We start from the raw sequence: 14,292 nt of genomic DNA, 5'->3' as shown, positions 1-14,292 counted from the left end.
CTCTTGATAATACATGGACAGAAATTGTTATAGAAGGTCTAGGGGTGTGGACTATATTGCTCAGTTTCATAATCTTTACTATGGTTTACTTTAATGGAAAAATGTAAATTACTAATACATGCAAGTCAGTGTCCACATGTTTTAAAATGTGAAGGATTTATAAGTTTCCAAAAGCGTCTGACTCATGACATACCATTAAATAAGTAATGTCAAATGCTTGGCATCACATCTGTAAGCAGAAGCGAGGAAGCAAGAACAGTACCTGAACCACTGGAAATGCACGTAATGGCACTCACTGAACACTCACAAGATCTAATACTGAATGATGAAAGCAGATGTGTTAGTATTTCTGTTTGGTAGCTATTTCACTAATGTAACACACCAAAGAAATCAACAAGAAAGCTATAAATACTCTCTTTTTTCTTCTTTATAAGAAAAGCTGTCAGTACACCTCCAATTCCTTTTTCTTATAATAATACTATATATTTAAACATACGGTATAAACATTACCTTTGAAGTGCCCAATATTTTAACAAAATTCTTAAAAACAGCAGCTGTCGAAAGGACTGGTTAGGACTCTGACCTTATATATTTCACTTCCAAAGAATATTTTCGGTCACTGGAGTGACCTTAGCTGTCATTCCATGCAATTTTATTCCACTTTCAAAATGTTTTGCAATGATGGATTAATAAATCAAGAATTACTAGACTGATGATAAAGATGGTTCAGTAACGGATTAATTTAATATTTTAAACACTAGTTCAAAAGGCCAGCTCTGAAAGCAGGATTAAATCGACCCTTTTCATTTGTAAATTACAATGTGTACAACAAATCCTTGAAACACCAGCAAGGAACTCCTGTCACTACTCTGTTACTTTCAGCAGTTACTTATCCTCCCCAGATTTATTTTACAGCACCTTCATGGATGAAAGACAGGCAATAAGGCCATGGAGCTGACCATTATTTTGAGGGGGGTTCTGCTGTTACATACCTGAGGTACCTAAAATCTTTACTGTAGCTCAGTATTTTAAAAATTGAAGCTATACTGAAGCTGTAACCCAGTCTTCATAATCCACCAAGACAATTCCTGTACCTCACTAAAACAGCAAACCACTCAGACAATGGTAGTTTATTAATTTTTCATGCGTTTAGATATATTTATAAAGTATAGTAAACCACTCAACAACTCATCTGAATTTGGGTTTTTTTCAGAGCCATGGTTGCATTGCCAATAAACCTCAAAATGTAGCTTCATAATACTTCCGCTCCGACTTCTATGCTATGTGCAACCTCAAACACAAGGTCCATTTTCAGTATTTCTTGACAAAATGACCACTCAGTCAAACAGGGAGAAACATTTACAGAACACAAAAATGTAGACAATTTCTGAAATACAACACACATACTAATTTATCCCGTAAAACGCTTTTCAAAATCATTTTTCTCATATATATACACTCGAGTAATTTAAAAAATAGAAGGAATGCAGCAATTAATTGAAAATATCTGTCAGAGTCAAAAGGTCCACATACCAATGTATCAATTGTCATTGAAAACAAAAGCTGCAATCTCCAGGTAACAGCCATTACTCAGTTCAAAACAATTGATCATTTCAGGTTTCAAGTAAAATGTAACACAGCACACAGCTTTCAAACATTATTGATTTAAATATTAAGAAAATAATAAAAAGTATTTTATTTTCAAAAGTTAAAATGATATTCCCATAAATACATGACATGCAGTGTAATTTGGTATCATATAAAGTATATAATGTGTGGAACCCATTTATAGAGTCGTAGGTAATCATAGTATTTTATTAAAACTGCATAAATACAGGATTAATACAATGGTGTCCCAACATTTGTCACTAGATTGTACAGAGAAAATTTAGTTTTAGTGTTTTTAAAGTTATTCTGTGTTACATTAATTAAAAAGGCAAGGAATAATTTTGAAACCATTTGCTTGCAAATTTTCAAAAATTATTTCAGTGAAGAGACTAATGTTTGGCCAAAACATGACTGCGTTATACTAATATACACAGCATTCACCTTTTGTGATTAATTAATTGGTTAATGTGACCTGAATGTTTAGCAGCACTTTTACAGCCCTAACTGTTAATACCTTTTCTCTATACCATATAACCATGTGTACAAATTTAGAATGAATGCGTACAGTCACAGGCCCTAAGATATGCTCATACAGCACTGGCGTCAAAGAGAACCGAAAGTATATATCTACATTCTAGTATCTAAAACCTTAAATTACCTCAAGAAAGGAAACTTGTCTTTACAATAGAAAACACAGCGCATAAGAAGAGTAAACCTAGTGATTGATGGCTATGGAACACAAAACAGTGCTGATGACTTTACACTAGTGGTCACAAAGATATCCGATCTCAAGACCTAACAGCTCCATAGAAACTGGATACAATGAGACAGAACTGTGCAGCCTACCCTCTTCCTTCCAGCATAAGGTAACATACAGCAGGAAATAATAATGTAGTACAATAATGTAGTCAAAACCTAACCATTATCAAAGCTTTGGAAGAGGCAGAAGGACTAATTATTTTACAAGAAGAGGCATCAGGCACTGAAGTCACAGAATTGGCCACAGACAGCCCGGAAGTCCAAAGTTTGTAGTTTTTACAATTTATTTCATTCATACTGGCATTCCAGCTCGTTTACATGCATCCGACATAGCCACTCTTGTGCATCCTTAATCTTGGGCTATTTAACTAACAGTCTGGAAGGCTGGAACACTCTATGGGACTCCATGAAATCTGGACATAACAGAAAAGCCACTTGAAGCAGATGGGTCCTTAATTCTTAAATAATTTCCTCTGACAAGTGCCACAGTTTCAGGGTTAGTCTACTAACTCAACCAGAGCTATCACTCAACCCTTTCAAACCTCCCCCACAAAAATTCACCTGGGAGGACTGAGGTACACGGAGTTCAAAAATACTTGCCATTCTTTTGTTTTTTTTTTTAAAGGTGCTCTTTGACCAGGCAAAGGTTACCAAAAGCTTAGAACTGACCTTGACTATAAAAAACACCCTGGGCTCAAATTAGATGTTAACGTCACGAGCTGTTTTGCCAGGTCACAGTATTTTCTAGCAAATTCTGAGTGGTTTAGGAAACAGAATACCCCTTTCCCGGCTGTTCTGGCATGAAATGACATAATCCAGAGAAGTGCCCACATAAACATTCATTGCATTATATTTTTGCTGAGCAAAATATTCTCTCCAATATTATGTATTTTAAATCTACAATATGCACTATTAAATCTGTAAAACCAAAGCAGTCCATTTATACTAATTGTAGATTTTAAAAAGCCTAACTGCAGAATCCAGTAAGCTTTGGTTTAATAAGACATTCTTTAATTCTGCCAAGGCTTTGATCAGCTAAATAATTACTTCCTGTGAAGAGTTTTGAGCAAGCCTGGCCTCTCGCCAATAGACTTGGATTCCCCGTACACTACATGCAAGTGTAATTTTGAATCGTTACACTCCACCAAGACCTTTGCAGGAAAAAAAAAAAAGTATGCTGGCAGACAGCTTAAAAGCACAAAAAAAACTGAATTATTAAAACACCAAAGAACGCTGTGGTTTAATCTCTTGACACAGAAGAACAACTTTCAAACTAAATGAACTCCATATATGAAGTACATTGCTGTGTGGGTATGGATGGCATTTCAAGTGAACTCACAGGGGGCAGTTTGTCCAAGACAAGCCAATTGCAGATGAAAAAACACAAAATAGCAAAAAATGTTAACATGACACACAGCAGACATTTGTGGGTGTCATAGGTAGGCTATGAAACCTTGTCTTGACAAGTATTTACACTTTTTTTTTACAACAAGCAGATTAACATGAACCATTTCATCAGAGGCACTGAAATTTGTCACCTAACAGACAACCACACGTATACAAGATATAAGACATATTCCCATATAGTTAAGGTGGGTAGCTGTGTCAGCATGCGTAGGCTGCAAAGGAACAAGAAACAGGTTTATTCCATGCTGAAAAAAAGAAGAAAGAAAACACAACGTTTCGGCCATGGAGCCTTCTTCAGGTGTATATTTCACCTGGCTTACCACAGAACAGATTTACAAGAAATAGAGATTCTTGCATTGCACAGAAAATTATGAAAATGTCAAACATATCTTTCAATTCACAGAATCCTGGTCAATTGCATCTTGTAATAATATTTAATTACCATAAAATGTCATAGGGTAAAGTGGAAGAAATCTCAGCAGCTTAATGTAGTTCAACTCTGATTTTCTTGGTCTATTCTATAGTGCTTCAGTGTGCTGTCTCTCCACTTTCACTGCTTAGATTTTTAAAAAATTTTCTTGATATCTCTTTTCTCACAAAAATAAGCTTTTGAAAAGACAGTGTGCACCAACAGAAGCTTAACAGTGCTTTGATACTTACTGTCTAGGGCAGAGATCGGCAACCAACAACACACATGCCATTATTGGCATGCAGCACATGCAATGAATATGGCATCTGCAATTAGAATCTAATTAACCACTAAGGAATAAAAATAAGCTTGATTAACTTGTTCTCTACAACAGGCTACCCAATGAAAGCTCACTGACTGCTTTATTCTTCGCAGGTCTAGCCTATTGTATTCAAAGAAAAGTTTGCAATTTGTGCCACTGATAACATTTTTCACACTTAAGTGCAAAGTCAAACATTTCGGATAACATGACGGTTGCTAAGAAAGCCATTGGAGTTAAAAGATGTAAAACTATTTAGTGTTGCACTTGATGAGTGCATAGATATACACGCCATACTGTGATTAGCAATTCTTGCACTGTGACTCAGACGGAATTCAAGAAGAACTGTGCTGCCTAAAACCCATGGCACAATTACAGGGAAAAATTTCAATCATTTTGAGGAAAAAGGAAGCTATGAATCTGAGATTGGAGAACACAAGGGAGGGAAAGCAAAGGTAAGGATCCCACTAAATGGACATGCACGTTAATTTATTGATTTTAGGTATTTTTTATATTGAATTTATTAATCAAAATGTAAGAAGGACTATTATTGACATTAAAAAAGTATCACTTTTTAAAAAAACAGTGCAAAAAAATAAGCTAACTCTTGGCATGCCCCTTCTGAAAGGTTGCTAAACTCTGGTCTAGGGTGTTCACACCCAGAAATATCTAACCTGCTAAGACATCACAGCCAAATGCAGTCCATCAATGATAACTCTATGATCCAAGAGTCCCCAGGTTACATCACTTCTCCAAAACTTACATCATCATGCGCCATCTTCATGATCGATTTAGCAATGCCAGTTACACCGAGTCAGAGATGCTAGGTCATGACAACCCACTCATTAGCAGCTTAGCAGTGAGGAGGCAGCTAAACAGTCAACATTTTCAGGCCAGATGATTCTGCGGGTGTGTACTACATGCCAATGTTAATCAATGCAGAACGAGGTTATATGATCAACACGTCAGGCGAAGCCAAGCCTTCTTTAGGGATGAATCATGGCTATGTGTCAACCAACCTGATGTGCATGTGGCACATGTACGGAATGAAACACTAATTGTTTTGTCCATTGTACCCAACAATGAAAACATCCAAGCATGAAGGTCTGGGCAGGAGTGTCTAGTTGCATCTGAACAGCAAATGTAGTGACTGATGGCATTCAAACTCTTTAGAGCTCTCTTGCTGCCCTTCCTGATTATCCTGAATCCTCATCTTGCCAGTGTGAGTAATTATGCCTTAAAGGCCAAACTCACTGGAGCTCAATTGAACATTTGTGGGATGTCAAGGCTGTATGAAAGGAATGGCACAGAATCCCACAAGACAGCATCTGCAAACTGGTACAAATCATGTAACAGACATACGGCATGCATTACAGTACCCACATGCTTGTAGCCTGTGACTCTGTCAACTGATCTCCTGTTGATGACAACTGTTATTCAGTATAAATACACGTCTGCTCGATAGAATATCAGGGTACCTGTTGCCAAAAAAGACTTTCCTGATATCATCTTTGTGAATTTGTTGCACTTTTATGCAAGATATTTTAGCCACTCTGTATATTTCTAAAAGATGAATGGAATTAAGAAATTTAAGTTTATTTTAAGCATCTCATTTGGTGATATATAGTCAAACAGTGAATCTAGGGAAAAAAAACTAATACTGATTCATACTTTGATGTATTTAATCTAACCAAATTTTCGACATAGATTCTAAGCCAGCAGACCAACAAAACTCCTCCGTATTTATTTCTCTAACCATAGCGAGATAGCCTAATTTTTGTTTTTGGCAGAGGGATTACAGAGTCAAACCAATGGCATTGGCAGATTACATAAGCAAACAGTTCTAACAGAGCAGCAAAGTGGAAGTAATTTTTATTAAACAAACACAGGCAAAGGGAACCGTTTTATAGCTGGAACCAGGAGTGACATGGCCCCTCCAGCTGAAGGATGAGCTTTGATCACAACCTGTGTACTTCACTTCACAGTAAGACACAAAGCGAGACACAGCTTCCATATGTCTCTTATAGTCATAAACATGTAACTAGGAATGTTTCTTTAAACCTGGTGTCTGATAAACTCTTATAAATCTTCCAGAATTTACAACTGACAACATTTGTTGACTGTTAAATGTCTAGGATGCAAGTCTTTGCATTATATAGAGACTTTAAGATTTTAATAAACTCAGAAGAGCAGATGATTTATGTTTGCATAAAAATTACAAAAACTGGCCTACAAATACTGTATATACATTTCAATAATTGAAAATTATCCTTTAAGAATGTATGCATAACACCAAGAATGCAACATAACTCAGTGAAAATAAGGCAATTGCTTTTATTTTTAAAGTTAAAAGTAATTCAGGCATTTCAGAAATTAATATAAGAATAGTTACAAACTAGAGGAAGCCATCTGGTCGATTCAAATAGTAGGATGGTAGTAGGAAACTTGTCCAAGGATCTGAACTATATTTTTTTAAAGAACTGAGGGTATCTGAGGGTTCCATACTCCCACAACTCTTTCAGTAAAGAAAGGCTGTTGGATTCCAATTCCACATAGTTCCCTCTGGTTCATGTTTCAATATAGTGTACAGATATAGTGTGAAGATGTGATTAACCAAACCTAAATCTCTAAATGCCAACGAAAATGAAGAAAGTGCAGGAACAACTACATGTACTTAAATTTGAATGGCTCAATATTTTCATATTAATTATCACAGGGTTGCACTGGATTTGCATTTACTGAGGAATAAAGCCAGCATCCTGTTTAATCCTGGGAAACTCTACAACTTCACAAGATTCTTTGTGCACTAACTTCTGAAAACCACAACACTCTAAGCTGCAAATAATTGGCAGTCTGTGGATAACTATCTGAAATCCAAAGATTATAAATCCTCCGTTATGGGAATTTAATTCATTGCTATCATTTTTATTTGCTTCTGTCTGAAAGAAAAAAAATGTAGGTGACTCAAAAATTACTTCTTACTGACAGATTTTAGCATGTGTCTTGTGCATTATGTCTGAGATGGACTCTTTTCCCATCTCATTTCAATACTCCCCACAGCAGTTTAATTTACACAGATGATAACGCTCAACTGCAAACAATTCTTTTCAGCATCAAATAATGATGCTATTGTTAGCATTCTGTACACTATTTCAGACTATAACCAAGTAATCTAGGCAGTGGAGAAACAATAGTAAGACCAAGCTTACATCCATATAGCAACAGTGCACCCCTGGAGATAAGCAGCTGCCTCATTTTTACTAAATAATAAGTTTGCAAACCATCAACATAAACACCTGAATCACTAGGCGTATTTACTATTTCTAAATCATTGCTTTTTTGTTTTCATAAAACTGGCTTAAAAACAACAATCCACTGGCCTGTAAAATTGCTAAATTTGCAAACTCCAGATTTCCAGAACTGGAGTTCTTTTATTTTAATCTGCACCGAAATGTAGGAGGATGTATTTTTTAATAAGTTCAGGTAGAAGTGCTTCTGAATGTAATGACCTGAGGTACTCAAGAATCTTAAAAAAAAAAGGTATAGCAAGACTCCCTTTAGTATCATATGACTACAAAATGTTAAAGTTTAATAATGAGTTGTAATTAAGTTAATGAGTTTTTCATTTTTAAACCATTTAGCAATACTACCCATTATTAGAACATTAGAAAGACGTTTGTGAAAAAAAATAAGTGCTCATATATCATCTGGCAATCACAAGAACATGCACAACAACAATTCAGAGACACCAAGGCATCATGTCTTCCAGAGGTAAGAAAAGCTGGAGGACCAAGAGAAATTAAACTACTACAGGGAAAACTTAATAACTGCACAATGAAGTCACCCAGCACATAATTGTACCCAGCACCCACATTCTATAAGGCAACAGTGTCAAGGCCCACAAAACTGTGCCATCCACTATTAGAATACATGACAGTTGCTAGACACTGAGACTCAAGCCCTTCATTCTTGTTCTGCATAAAAGAACAATATCCTTAACAGACTTTCTACATTTGATGTTAAGACTGCTCAGAATTGTTATTGCACTGCTATCATTATTTGTCTGATCAAAATAGGTGCTATTAGCCTTACCTTCAGGATATACTATATACAGGGTATATAGTAATAACACTATAAACTATACACCTCACCACAACATTTTCCTTTACTTACAAACTAATCAAGGTTTCTGTTACACAATCTTAAGTGAAGTGCATGACAAAGTTCTTGCAAGCTACTTGTCCAAATCCCACAGTAAAAAAGTTATAATCCAAGTGTTATATTTTGTAACAGAAATGTGGGCAGAAACCAGAGCTTCTGTTCCATGTGATAATTAAAACGGATTTAACCTCTTTGTAAAGTGGTTTGGAATTTAACAGTCAGACCCAAATTCCTCACGAAAAAAACAGTGGTCATGACTGAGAAATTTGTCACACCAAATTCCAAATGCCACAAAATAACATGCTCCTACAGAAAAAAAGGCAATCTTTATGATTAAGAAATAATCTTTGCCTCTGTAAGGTTCTAGGTAATAATGCATACCATACTCTCTGCAATATTAGGTTTAGCATGTCACAGATATTTTTCTAGCTCTTGACAATAAATAATCCATAGCAAATGAATAAAAGTTGTATCTCTGAATTTATAACCAATGAAACACTATCAAATAGAGAGATTGTAAATTATTTAATAATTATTTAAATTGTAAAACATTTAATTCAAAAAGTAGGTCATACACTCATGCACTAAAATAGTTTTGGCTTTGGAGTGGACACTGTAGTATGTAATCCAAGAGATAATCACAATGATCTTGCATAATTTGCAACAATGTATCAATATTGTTAATATGGCTCAGTATGTGCCAACTGTTAACACTTCCCAATTGTACTGACCTTATTTAGTAGTGGACCACAGTTGACGTTCTCAGGCTGTTCCTAGGGAAATTAGTTCTCTAACGTTTAACAACATTATCATGTAATAATCATGTTAACTTAGTTCCTTTAAGATCTGATGCTTACAGTACCCTCCAGAATTATTGGCACCTTTTATAAAAATGAGCAAAAAAGGTTATGAAAAAATTGCTTTTTTGTTTATCAGATTGATCTTACACTGAAAATAGGAGAGAAATCTAACCTTTCAGTGAGGTAAAATTATTCAAAGAAAAAAAATACTTATTAATTTTTTTTCTCAAAAACACGTGTCACAATTACTGGCACCCATAGAAATTCCTATGAACAAAATCTAATTGACATATATTCCCATTCATATTTTACCTTTTTTAAGCACACCTGAGTCTTAAGGAACTCTTTAGTGGTCATCCATGACTTCCTGTTTCACTGCGGTTTAAATATGAGGTGACACGCAGGACAAACACCCTTAGTCATCCATCAACATGGGGAAGATCAATGAATACACAAACGAAATGAGACAAAAGGTTGTTGACCTTCATAAATCAGGCAATGGCTATAAAAATAGCTTCACACCTAAAAATATTCATTTCCACTATTAGGCCAATAATTAAGAAGGAGCTGTGATGAACCTGCCTGGAAGAGGACGCAAATATATTTTGCCCCCACACACAGTGAGGAGGATGGTTCAAGTGGTAAAATCTTCTCCAATGATCACAGTTGGACAACACAGGAGTTGGTTGCATCCTGGGGTCACCAAGTCTCCACAACTTACAATTAGTTGTGGAGACACACACCTCAATGCCAACAAACTATTTGGAAGGCTTGCCAGAAGAAAGCCTCTGCTGTCATCAAACCACAAACGTAAGCACCTGGAGTTCGCTAAACATCACTGGAACTTTGATTGGAACCGGGTTCTATGGTCAGATGAGACAAAAATACAGCTTTTTGGCAATAAACACCAGAGGTTGGTTTGGCGTAAAAAGAGTCAAGGCCATGCAGAAAAGAACCTTATCCCCACTCTGAATTATGGTGGTGGATCTGTGATATTGTGGGGCCAAAGGCCCTGGGAATCTTGTTAGGATACATGGCATCATGGACTCCATCAAATACCAGGAGATTTTAGATCAAAATTTGTCTGCCTCTGCCAGGAGGCTAAGACTGGGTTGTGGCTGGATCTTCCAGCAGGACAATGATCCAAAGCATACCTCCAAATCCACACAGAAATGGTTCACTGACCACATAATCAAGCTTTTGCAGTGGCCATCCCAGTCCCCTGACCTAAACCCCATTGAAAACCTCTGGGGTGAGATGAAGAGGAGAGTCCACAAGCGAGGACTCTGAAGGACCTGTAGAGATTTTGTATGGAGGAATGGTCTCAGATCCCTTTATGTGTTGTCCCACCTCATCCAGCATTATAAGAAGACTCAGTGCTGTTATCTTGGCAAAGGGAGGGTGCACAAAGTATTACATGCAGGGGTGCCAATAATTGTGACACGTGTGTTTTTGAGAAAAATAACTTTTTCATAAGGTTTTTTTTCTTTGAATAATATTACCTCACTGAAAGGCTAGATTTCTCTAATATTTTCAGAGTAAGATCAAGCTGATAAACCATAAAGCCATTTTTTCATAGCCTTTTTTGCTCATCTTTACCAAGGGCACCAATCATTCTGGAGGGCACTGTATACTGTTACATTAACACAAGTTAAATGTTTTTTTAGCATTTCAATCATTTTGAAAATTCATGACATTTACTTTGACCCTGCAGTCATCACAGATTTTCATAAACCCTCATGTTGGTCTGATATTACAATTCTAAGTATGTTTCCTTTGACATAGTGTGGCTCTCAGCAGGTAAGCTAAAATTGTTCCCGAGGTAGAATTAAAGAGAATGTACCAAGAACACCTAATGTATTTGTGGTATGCATCGTGTACTGTTCACTTAGTTTTTTTTAGGGTACAACAAGTTACAAATAATAAGTGTATGGAACAAGGGTATTGGCTGTTGTCTAGTTAGAACAAAATTAAAACATATAAACTACAACTTACGTTTAATAAAATAAAGGTATTTATATATTGCTCCTAATTATCTTGTAGATCTGGCTTCCGCATGTTCATATGCATGTATTCTTAGTCATAACTGTTTTTACTGCATCCTAATATTAGCAACATTTAGTGGCTGAAAGGTACAAAACGTATAATAAAAATTAACACAAATCCACGTACCCCACTACAGACTGGCTGCAACAAAAGCTTAAAAACAACCTCACGCCTACATAAGGCCCTGTCATTACATAATGACATAACTCAGAAGATTTATACTCAATATAAGAAGGTAGTTTTACCAACGTATTCAAAACTGTGCATTTGGCTTTCTAGGAATTGTAGTTGTAAGTTCCATTAAATAGGGAAATAATATACTGTTCTTAGCAGTTTCGCTAATGTGCAGAGAGAAAGAGAAACGTTCTCCATCCATGTGAACAGGCAGAAGTGTACCTGGCACAGTTCCATGTGTACTCAAGACCCTTCTAACGGGAAATAGAAAACCGGAGGACATTTCCTCTGGAAGGTGCCGAGTAAACTTGGCATGTACTGTAGAGTAAATCATACTTTTGACGCATGCCTGATGTGAAAAGAGTTTAGTGCTTCCATCTCTTCTTCTGTTGCCCTGGATATTGATGCAATTGATGCATAACATTTGCTGCAATATCAGGTACATTCCACCCACCTCCCCCCCAGTGGTTGCAATTAATTTCCTGTCTACAAAAGAAAGCCAAAAGCTTTGTGCCAGTTTAAATTGTTAACTAGTGCTCCACTACATTTTTAAAGCCAGCTTTTAATGGTTTGCATGACAAAAAACAAAACACGATGAATTCTTCAAAACAAAACATTTGGATGGCCAAAGACAAAACTGAACCATAGTATGGGCAAAGATGCATGTTTATGTTAGCAGTTGCTTTCAATTCCACTTTATATGATCAACATACTAAAACCAAACAAAACAGAAGTATCCATACACTTCAAGCAGGTCTTTTGATAAACTTTCTTATTTCAGTCACACATGTAACATGTCAAACACGAGAAAAAATAGAACAAATTATGTTGTAGAACAAATAGACAAATATCTTTTGTCTGTATAAGCATGTATAAGAGTATGACGTGAATGATTCCTAGAGGTCCTATCTGAAACTTTGTTTTGGAATATTATGCATATCATAACCCACAATCAACATAAAAATAAGACGGTGTTCTAAGTGATTTTTAAAAGAAAACCAATTTTAGCTTCTAGAAGAACAATAAAGAAACATGTTTATTAATCTTTCCGTAAAAACAAAACATAACCCATGAAATATTTTAACCGAGAGTTTAAAAATGACTTATAATCAGCCTTTGAAAAATAACTACCTTTTTGAACGACGGCATACAGCATCTTCGATCAGGCAAGCGAAACACCGATTCTGAAATCGGTTGACATTTCACAATACCCAACAATAAAAGCATGCGCTTTCAGTTCCTCTAATGGAAACATCTAATGGATAGATTTCATAGAGTAAAAGAACAAAAATAACTTTAAAAAGACCTCCCTAGGCTATAGGAGATAAGCAAAAAGAATGTACCCGCAAAATGACAATTCAATTGCTTGCAATGACTTCCTTTAAAAGCACTTTCCATTTCACCGCCGCCTCTCTTTTGAAGTACAGTAAATAGGCTTTTTAACTGCTGGATGTCAAGAAAGGGTGGCTCTTTCAAAACCGCAACACTAAAGACCCCACTCTCGGATTACCGAATAAAAACCTCTTTTTCTTGAGAACTAAACCCTGTATTTGGTTACATACTAAAATATAATGTTACAAAAGAATTGACCCCTCCCCATCAGTGAACACTAAAACAAAGTTTGCTTAAGTTTGTTTTACACAGATAAAAGATAACTGTAGTTTTGCAATAGGTTTATGTTTTTAAAAAACATGAACGCAAACGGAAAAAGAACAGGTGTTGTGGGTCAAAGTAATAAACACAAAAAACCTTACAACACGCGCACCATTACACATTTTGCTATACATGTAAGAAATTTCGTAAATCAAATGTACTCCTACATAAGGGAATTCTTCAAAATAATATTGATTTTTCAGCAGTTTCGAAAGGTATACGTGTTTTTGTGAAGCCTGCTAAACGACTCCAGTGGGAATACTGTATTTTCATATGTAATCGCTCCGAGCTTGCTGTCCTTGCACATTAATATGAACGCAGTAACTTAGTGAAGGGAATCACGTAGGCTTTCTCAAGCAATATCCAGCATAATTTATTTTATAGGGCTTTGCTATAAACTTTACTGCGAAAGCTACTCACCTCGGTTACAAAGCAAATCCACGCTGGAAAGCGGTTTTTTTTCCCTTAACCTGTTATTTTTATAAGCAAAACGTCGAGCACAAACCATGAGGAAGTTTTCTCATTGCTTGCAGATGCATGGCTTCAAAGATCACTACTGGACGTGAAACTTAGGTTAGATCTTTAACTCACTTGCCGACTGTGTGTAACTCAACTCTTTGTAGTTTTCAATAACCACCAGTGGCTCCCTACTTCTCACACATGCGCAACAGAAAATCGCCCCCCTCCTGTGTGATCCTCAGTACTTCAACGCCGTGGGAAGGGGTGGGTGCGCTGTGAAGTGACGTGCACCCGGGAATCACAGGTATCCAAGAGCTCTCCTAGTGGTGCTTGGCATTGCCAGACATTGTATCAGGGTAAGCAGCTGAAGTCATTTTTTTCCCCTAAAACAATCAACATGGGCTTATCGGGGAGAATGCCGGTTTTTTTTAACCAAATACTGTGTTGCATTATCTGTGGCACAACACAATTTTGATACGGTTGTGAAGAGGCAGCTG

The 14,292-nt window shown here is 36.3% G+C and overlaps 1 protein-coding gene across 1 annotated transcript in view; it reads right to left on the bottom strand.

Annotated features, from left to right (window-relative positions):
- Positions 1-13,939, bottom strand: part of kank1a (KN motif and ankyrin repeat domains 1a) — an 81,171-nt gene extending 67,232 nt beyond the window's left edge. The window contains exon 1 of the mRNA XM_088911242.1: positions 13,757-13,939. The gene's annotated coding sequence lies outside the window, so the exon portion shown is untranslated. The remainder of the gene's footprint in view (positions 1-13,756) is intronic.
- Positions 13,940-14,292: the final 353 nt, after the last annotated feature.

Source organism: Atractosteus spatula, chromosome 3 (assembly GCF_055471065.1).
Source record: "Atractosteus spatula isolate fAtrSpa1 chromosome 3, fAtrSpa1.hap1, whole genome shotgun sequence".
Classification (NCBI taxonomy): Eukaryota; Metazoa; Chordata; class Actinopteri; order Semionotiformes; family Lepisosteidae; genus Atractosteus; species Atractosteus spatula.
The sequence above is the reverse complement of the archived record's forward strand: the minus strand, read 5'-3'. Positions and strand labels throughout refer to the sequence as shown.